Source organism: Arachis hypogaea, chromosome 10 (genome assembly GCF_003086295.3).
Source record: "Arachis hypogaea cultivar Tifrunner chromosome 10, arahy.Tifrunner.gnm2.J5K5, whole genome shotgun sequence".
NCBI classification, from domain to species: Eukaryota; Viridiplantae; Streptophyta; class Magnoliopsida; order Fabales; family Fabaceae; genus Arachis; species Arachis hypogaea.
In genome coordinates, this window is record NC_092045.1 from 45,787,923 (window position 1) to 45,796,151 (window position 8,229).

The window sequence follows — 8,229 nt, forward strand, 5'->3', positions numbered from 1 at the left end:
CGTGTTGGACCCTCCCAACACCAAACTTAGAGTTTGAATGTGGGGGTTCAACACCAAACTTAGAGTTTGGTTGTGGCCTCCCAACACCAAACTTAGAGTTTGACTGTGGGGGCTCAGTTTGGCTCTGTTTTGAGAGAAGCTCTTCATGCTTCCTCTCCATGAAGACAGAGGGATATCCTTGGGCCTTAAACACCAAGGATTCTTCATTCACTTGAATGATCAACTCTCCTCTATCAACATCAATCACAGCCTTTGCTGTGGCTAGGAAGGGTCTGCCAAGGATGATGGATTCATCCATGCATTTCCCAGTCTCTAGGACTATGAAATCAGTAGGAATGTAATGGTCTTCAACTTTAACCAGAACATCCTCTACAAGTCCATAGGCTTGTTTTCTTGAGTTGTCTGCCATCTCTAGTGAGATTTTTGCAGCTTGCACCTCAAAGATCCCTGATTTCTCCATTATAGAGAGGGGCATGAGGTTCACACTTGACCCTAAGTCACACAAGGCCTTCTTGAAGGTCATGGTGCCTATGGTACAAGGTATAGAAAACTTCCCAGGATCCTGCCTCTTTTGAGGCAATTGCTGCCTAGACAAGTTATCCAGTCCCTTGGTGAGCAGAGGGGGTTCATCCTCCCAAGTCTCATTTCCAAATAACTTGTCATTCAGCTTCATGATTGCTCCAAGGTATTTAGCAACTTGCTCTTCAGAGACATACTCATCCTCTTCAGAGGAAGAATACTCATCAGAGCTCATGAATGGCAGAAGTAAGTCCAATAGGATCTCTATGGTCTCAGTTTGAGCCTCAGATTCCCAAGATTCCTCATTGGGGAACTCAGTGGAGGTCAGTGGACGTCCATTGAGGTCTTCCTTAGTGGCGTTCACTGCCTCTTCTTCCTCCCAGAATTCGGCCATATTGATGGCCTTGCATTCCCCTTTTCGATTTTCTTCAGTATTACTTGGGAGAGTGCTTGGAGGAAGTTCAGTAATTTTCTTGCTCAGCTGACCCACTTGTCCTTCCAAATTCCTAATGGAGGATCTAGTTTCAGTCATGAAACTTTGAGTGGTCTTAATTAGATCAGAGACCATAGTTGCTAAGTCAGAGGTATTCTGCTTAGAACTCTCTGTCTGTTGCTGAGAAGATGATGGGAAAGGCTTGCTATTGCTAAACCTGTTTCTCCCACCATTATTGTTATTGAAACCTTGTTGAGGTCTCTGTTGATCCTTCCATGAAAGATTTGGATGATTCCTCCCTGAAGGGTTGTAGGTGTTTCCATAGGGTTCTCCCATGTAATTCACCTCTTCCATTGAAGGGTTCTCAGGATCATAAGCTTCTTCCTCAGATGAAGCTTCCTTAGTACTGCTTGGTGCATTTTGCATTCCAGACAGACTTTGAGAAATCATATTGACTTGTTGGGTCAATATTTTATTCTGAGCCAAAATGGCATTCAGAGTGTCAATCTCAAGAACTCCTTTCTTCTGACTAGTCCCATTGTTCACAGGATTTCTTTCAGAAGTGTACATGAATTGGTTATTTGCAACCATTTCAATCAGTTCTTGAGCCTCAGTAGGCGTCTTCTTCAGATGAAGAGATCCTCCAGAAGAGCTATCCAAGGACATCTTGGACAGTTCAGAGAGACCATCATAGAAAATGCCTATGATGCTCCAGTCAGAAAGCATATCAGTGGGACACTTTCTGATCAATTGTTTGTATCTTTCCCAAGCTTCATAGAGGGATTCTCCTTCCTTCTGTCTGAAGGTTTGGACTTCCACTCTAAGCTTACTCAATTTTTGAGGTGGAAAGAACTTTGCCAATAAGGCATTGACTAGCTTTTCCCAAGCGTCCAGGCTTTCTTTAGGTTGAGAGTCCAACCATGTTCTAGCTCTGTCTCTTACAGCAAAAGGGAATAGCATCAGTCTGTAGACCTCAGGGTTAACCCCATTAGTCTTGACTGTGTCACAGATTTGCAAGAACTCAGCTAAAAACTGATGAGGATCTTCCATTGGAAGTCCATGGAACTTGCAATTCTGTTGCATTAGAGAAACTAATTGAGGCTTAAGCTCAAAGTTGTTTGCTCCAATGGCAGGGATAGAGATGCTTCTCCCATAGAAGTCGGGAGTAGGTGCAGTAAAGTCACCCAGCACCTTCCTTGCATTGTTGGCATTGTTGTTGTTTTCGGCTGCCATGTGTTCTTCTTCCTTGAAGAATTCGGTCAGGTGCTCTAAATAGAGTTGTGCTTTGGCTTCTCTTAGCTTTCTCTTCAAGGTCCTTTCAGGTTCAGGATCAGCCTCAACAAGAATGCCTTTGTCTTTGCTCCTGCTCATAAGAAAGAGAAGGGAGCAAGAAGATGTGGAATCCTCTATGTCACAGTATAGAGATTCCTTTAGGTGTCAGAGGAAAAGAAGAGTAGAAGACAGAAGTGGAAAATTCGAACTTATCAGAGAGAATGGAGTTCGAATTTTGCATTAAAGGATAGTGTTAGTCCATAAATAGAAGGATGTGAGAAGGAGGGAATTGATTTTTCGAAAATTAAGTGGGAAATTTGAAAACATTTTTGAAAAACATTACTTAATTTTCGAAAATGAAAATGGAAAAAGAAATCAAGTGATTTTTGAAAAAGACTTTGAAATTAGAAATCAAAAAGATTTGATTGAAAGCTTAATTAAAAAAAAGATGTGATTTGAAAACATTTTAAAAAGATTTGATTTGAAAATTAAAAACTTGACTAACAAGAAAAGATATGATTCAATCATTAAACCTTTCTCAACAGAAAAGGCAACATACTTGAAATGTTGAATCAAATCATTAATTGATAGTAAGTATCTTTGAAAAAGGAAAGGAGTTAATTTTGAAAAAGATTTGATTGGAAAATTGATTTGAAAAAGATTTGATTTTGAAAAGATTTTGAAAACTTAGAAAAAAATCTGATTTGAAAACAAAATCTTCCTCCCTTAGCCATCCTGGCGTTAAACGCCCAGAATGGTATACATTCTGGCGTTTAACGCCCAAAATGCTACCTTTTTGGGCGTTAAACGCCCAACCAGGTACCCTGGCTGGCGTTTAAACGCCAGTCTGTCCTTCTTCACTGGGCGTTTTGAACGCCCAGCTTTTTCTGTGCAATTCCTCTGCTGTATGTTCTGAATCTTCAATTCTCTGTATTATTGACTTGAAAAGACACAAATTAAAAATATTTTTGGATTTTTAGTAATAAGGACAAACCAAAATGCAACAAGAATCAAATAACAATGCATGCAAGACACCAAACTTAGCAGTTTGTAAACTACTGACACTAACAAAATGAAAATGCATATGAGACAGACAAAACAATCAAGTCAAATTGAATTCAAAGATCAGAGTAAGTAAATCATCAAGAACATCTTGAAGATCACCAAGATACATGAATGCATGCAATTGACACCAAACTTATGATGAGACTCTAGACTCAAGCAAGAAATATTTTTGGATTTTATGATTTTGTAAAATTTTTTTTTTGTTTTTTTTTTTGTGTTTTTCGAAAATGAAATGGAAAAGGTATCAAAATTCTTAATGAGAATTCCAGGAATCAGTGCAATGTTAGTCTAAGACTCCGGTCCAGGAATTAGACATGGCTTTACAGCCAGCCAAGCTTTCAAAGAATGCTTCGGTCCAAAACACTAGACATGGCCAGAGGCCAGCCAAGCCTTAGCAAATCACTGCTCCAAAAGCAAGATTGATACAAAATCAACAAGCTCTTGTGGTGATGAGTTGAAACCTCGGTCCAATGAAATTAGACATGACTTCTCAGCCAGCCAGATTTCAACAAATCATCATGAAACTCTAGAATTCATCTTCAAGAATTTCGAAAAAATAAATACCTAATCTAAGCAACAAGATGAACCGTCAGTTGTCCAGCCTAAACAATCCCGGGCAATAACACCAAAAACTTGATGTTGTTGCCGGATCTTGGCACTGATGTTACCAAAGCTTGCTCAAAACTTGAACAATCCCCGGCAACGGCGCCAAAAACTTGGTGCGGCGAAATTGTGAACAATACTTTTTCACAACTCTCATAATCCCCGGTAATGGCTCCAAGAACGTGGTAGCTCAATACCATGGCATTACACAACTTCGCACAACTAACCAGCAAGTGCACTGGGTCGTCCAAGTAATAAACCTTACGTGAGTAAGGGTCGATCCCACGGAGATTGTTAGTATTGAAGCAAGCTATGCTCATCTTGTAAATCTTAGTCAGGCAAACTCAAATGATAATGGTGATGAACGAAAATAACACAAGGATAAAGATAGAGATACTTATGTAATTCATTGGTAGGAACTTCAGATAAGCGCATGAAGATGCCTTCCCTTCCGTCTCTCTGCTTTCCTACTGCCTTCATCCAATCCTTCTTCCTCCTTTCCATGGCAAGCTCGTGTAGGGTTTCACTGTTGTCAGCAGCTACCTCCCATCCTCGCAGTGAAAGCTAATGCACACACTCTGTCACAGTGCTGCCAATCACCGGTGTGGTTCCCTCCCCTACCGGAATAGAATCCAGTGATTCTTTTGCGTCTGTCACTAACGCCCAGTAGGTTACAGGTTTGAAGCACGTCACAATCATTCAGTCATTGAATCCTACTCAGAATACCACAGACAAGGTTTAGACCTTCCGGATTCTCTTGAATGCCGCCATCAGGTCCTGCCTATACCACGAAGATTCCGATTAAAGAATCCAAGAGATATTCACTAGAGCCTTGGTTGCTTGTAGAACAAGAATGGTTGACAGTCACCTTATTCATAGGTGAGAATGATGATGAGTGTCACGGATCATCACATTCATCAAGTTGAAGAACAAGTGATATCTTAGAACAAGAACAAGCGGAATTGAATGGAAGAACAATAGTAATTGCATTAATACTCGAGGTACAGCAGAGCTCCACACCTTAATCTATGGTGTGTAGAAACTCCACCGTTGAAAATACATAAGCATAAGGTCTAGGCATGGCCGAATGGCCAGCCTCCCAATGATCTAAGAACACAATGTCCAAAGATCCTACTTATAAGAAACTAGTAGCCTACCTTCCTCTTCACCAATCTGACCTCACCTATCAAATTGGGCTTCTGTACCTCCAGAAAATCCACTTCGAGTGCAGGGAGGTCAGAATCCAACAGCATCTGCAGTCCTTTTTGGTCTCTGAATCAGATTTTTGCTCAGGTCCCTCAATTTCAGCCAGAAAATACCTGAAATCACAGAAAAACACACAAACTCATAGTAAAGTCCAGAAAAGTGAATTTTAACTAAAAACTAATAAAAATATACTAAAAACTAACTATATCATACTAAAAACATACTAAAAACAATGCCAAAAAGTATACAAATTATCCGCTCATCAATGGTTCATTCTGAAAACATGTCAGATGGACACCTTTTGGTCAACTGCTTGTATCTTTCCCAAGCTTCATAGAGGGATTCACCATCTTTTTGTTTGAAGGTCTGAACATCCACTATAAGCTTGCTCAGCTTTTGAGGAGGAAAGAATTTATCCAAGAAGGCCGTGACCAGCTTATCCCAGGAGTCCAGGCTATCTTTAGGTTGTGAGTCTAACCATGTTCTAGCTCTGTCTCTTACAGCAAAAGGAAAAAGCATGAGCCTGTAGACTTCAGGATCTACTCTATTTGTCTTAACAGTCTCACAAATCTGCAGAAACTCAGTTAAAAACTGGTAAGGATCTTCAGATGGAAGTCCATAAAACTTGCAGTTCTGTTGCATTAAAGCAACTAGTTGAGGTTTAAGCTCAAAATCGTTGGCTCCAATGGCAGGAATGGAGATGCTTCTTCCGTCAAATTTGGACATTGGTTTTGTGAAGTCACCAAGCATCCTCCTTGCATTATTATTATTTTCGGCTGCCATCTCCTTCTCTTGCTTTAATATTTCTGAAAGGTTACCTTTAGATTGTTGTAATATAGCTTCTCTTATTTTTCTCTTCAGAGTTTTTTCAGGTTCAGGATCAATTTCAACAAGAGTGCCTTTTTCCTTGTTCCTGCTCATATGAAAGGGAAGAAAACAAGAAAAGAAGAGGAATCCTCTATGTCACAGTAAAGAGGTTCCTTATTGTTAGTAGAAGAAGAAAGGGGAGAAGAGTGAAGAAGAATGGGTTTGGATTTTTTTAGATGAAGATAGGTGAAGACAAGTGTTAGTAAATAAATAAATAGAAGAGAAGAGAGGGAGAATTCGAAAATTAATTTTTGAAAAGGGGTTAGTAATTTCGAAAATTAAAGATAAGATATAATTAAAATTAAAAATTAAAACAAAAATAATTTTTGAAAAAGAGATGAGATATTTTCTAAAATTAGAGAAGGAAAAGTAGTTAGGTGGTTTTGAAAAAGATAAGAAACAAACACAAAGTCAAAAAGTTAGTTGAAAAAGATATTAAAATCAAATTTGAAAAGATAAGAAGATAAGAAGTTAGATAAGATATTTTAAAATCAAATTTGTGAAAAAGATAAAATTTTGGAAAAGATATGATAAAAAGATAAGGTAAGAAGATGTGATAAAAAGATATGTTTGAAAAAGATTTAATTTTTAAAATTAAAATTAATTACTTAACTAACAAGTAACTACAAGATATGATTCTAGAATTTAAAGATTGAATCTTTCTTAACAAGAAAGTAACAAACTTCAAATTTTTGAATCAATCACAATAATTGTTAGCTAATTTTTGAAAATTTGATATAAAGATAAGAAAAAGATTTTGAAAATATTTTGAAAAAGATTTTTGAAATTTTCGAAAAAGAGGAAGAATTGGAAAAGATATGATTTTTGAAAAAGATTTTGAAAAGATAAGTTTTTTAAATTTTGAAAATTTGAATTGACTTGTAAGAAATAACTAATTTTAAAAATTTTTGACTAAGTCAACTCAAATTTTCGAAAATTATGAGAAAAATAAGGAAAAGATATTTTTTTGATTTTTTGAATTTTTAATGATGAGAGAGAAAAACACAATTATGACCCAAAACATAAAAATTTTGGATCAAAACACATGATGCATGCAAGAACACTATGAATGTCAAGATGAATACCAAGAATACCTTGAAGATCATCATGAACATCAAGAACATATTTTTGAAAAATTTTTGATGCAAAGAAAACATGCAAGACACTACACTTAGAAATCTTTAATGCATGGACTCTAACAAACAAAAAATGCATATGAAAAACAACAAACAACACAAAACAAGAAATCATCAAGATCAAACAATAGGATTTACCAAGAACATCTTGAAGATCATGAAGAACACTATGAATGCATGAAATTCTCAAAAAATGCAAGAAAAAATTTTTAAAGCATGCAATTGACACCAAACTTAAAAATTGACTCATGACTCAAACAAGAAACACAAAATATTTTTGGTTTTAATGATTTTTTAATTTTTTTGGATTTTTATTAATTTTTTTCGAAAATATTTTTGAAAAAAACGAAAAAGAAAAGAAAAATTTTGAAAAAGATTTTTGAAAAGAAAATTACCTAATCTGAGCAACAAGATGATCCGTCAGTTGTCCAAACTCAAACAATCCCCGGCAACGGCGCCAAAAACTTGGTGGACGAAATTGTGATCCTCAAAGTTGGTCCCTTTGTACTTGTATGAAATTTAAATATTGGCTCTATCAAAAATACCCCAAAGAGATCATGGTATGATGAATTGGGATCTTAATAATCCCTGGTAATGGCACGCGTGATCACAACTCCGTTCAACTTAACCAGCAAGTGTACCGGGTCACAGTAAGGATCGATCCCACAGAGATTGTTGGTATGAAGCAAGCTATGGTCATCTTGTAAATCTCAGTCAGGTGGATTAAGTTGATTTATGATAAGTTCGAAAATTAATAGTAAAGAGAAAATAAAATAGGATAGAAATACTTATGTAAATCAATAGTGGGAATTTCAGATAGGCGTATGGAGATGCTGTGCTCCTCTTGAATCTCTACTTTCTTATTACATTCATCCAATCCTTCTTACTCCTTTCCATGGCAAGCTGCATGTAGGGCATCACCGTTGTCAATGGCTACATCCCATCCTCTCAGTGAAAATGGTCCTATGCTCTGTCACAGCACGGCTAATCATCTGTCGGTTCTCAATCAAGTTGGAATAGAATCCCTTGATTCTTTTGCATCTGTCACTAATGCCCAGCCTTCAGGAGTTTCAAGCTCGTCACAGTCATTCAATCCCGGAATCCTACTCGGAATACCACAGACAAGGT

The 8,229-nt window shown here is 37.3% G+C and overlaps 1 non-coding gene across 1 annotated transcript; it reads left to right on the forward strand.

Moving 5' to 3' along the window:
* The first annotated feature begins 1,672 nt into the window (after positions 1–1,672).
* Positions 1,673–1,780, forward strand: LOC112718954 (small nucleolar RNA R71). Its single transcript, XR_003161279.1, has one exon. It is a non-coding gene; the product is annotated as a small nucleolar RNA R71 (small nucleolar RNA).
* Positions 1,781–8,229: the final 6,449 nt, after the last annotated feature.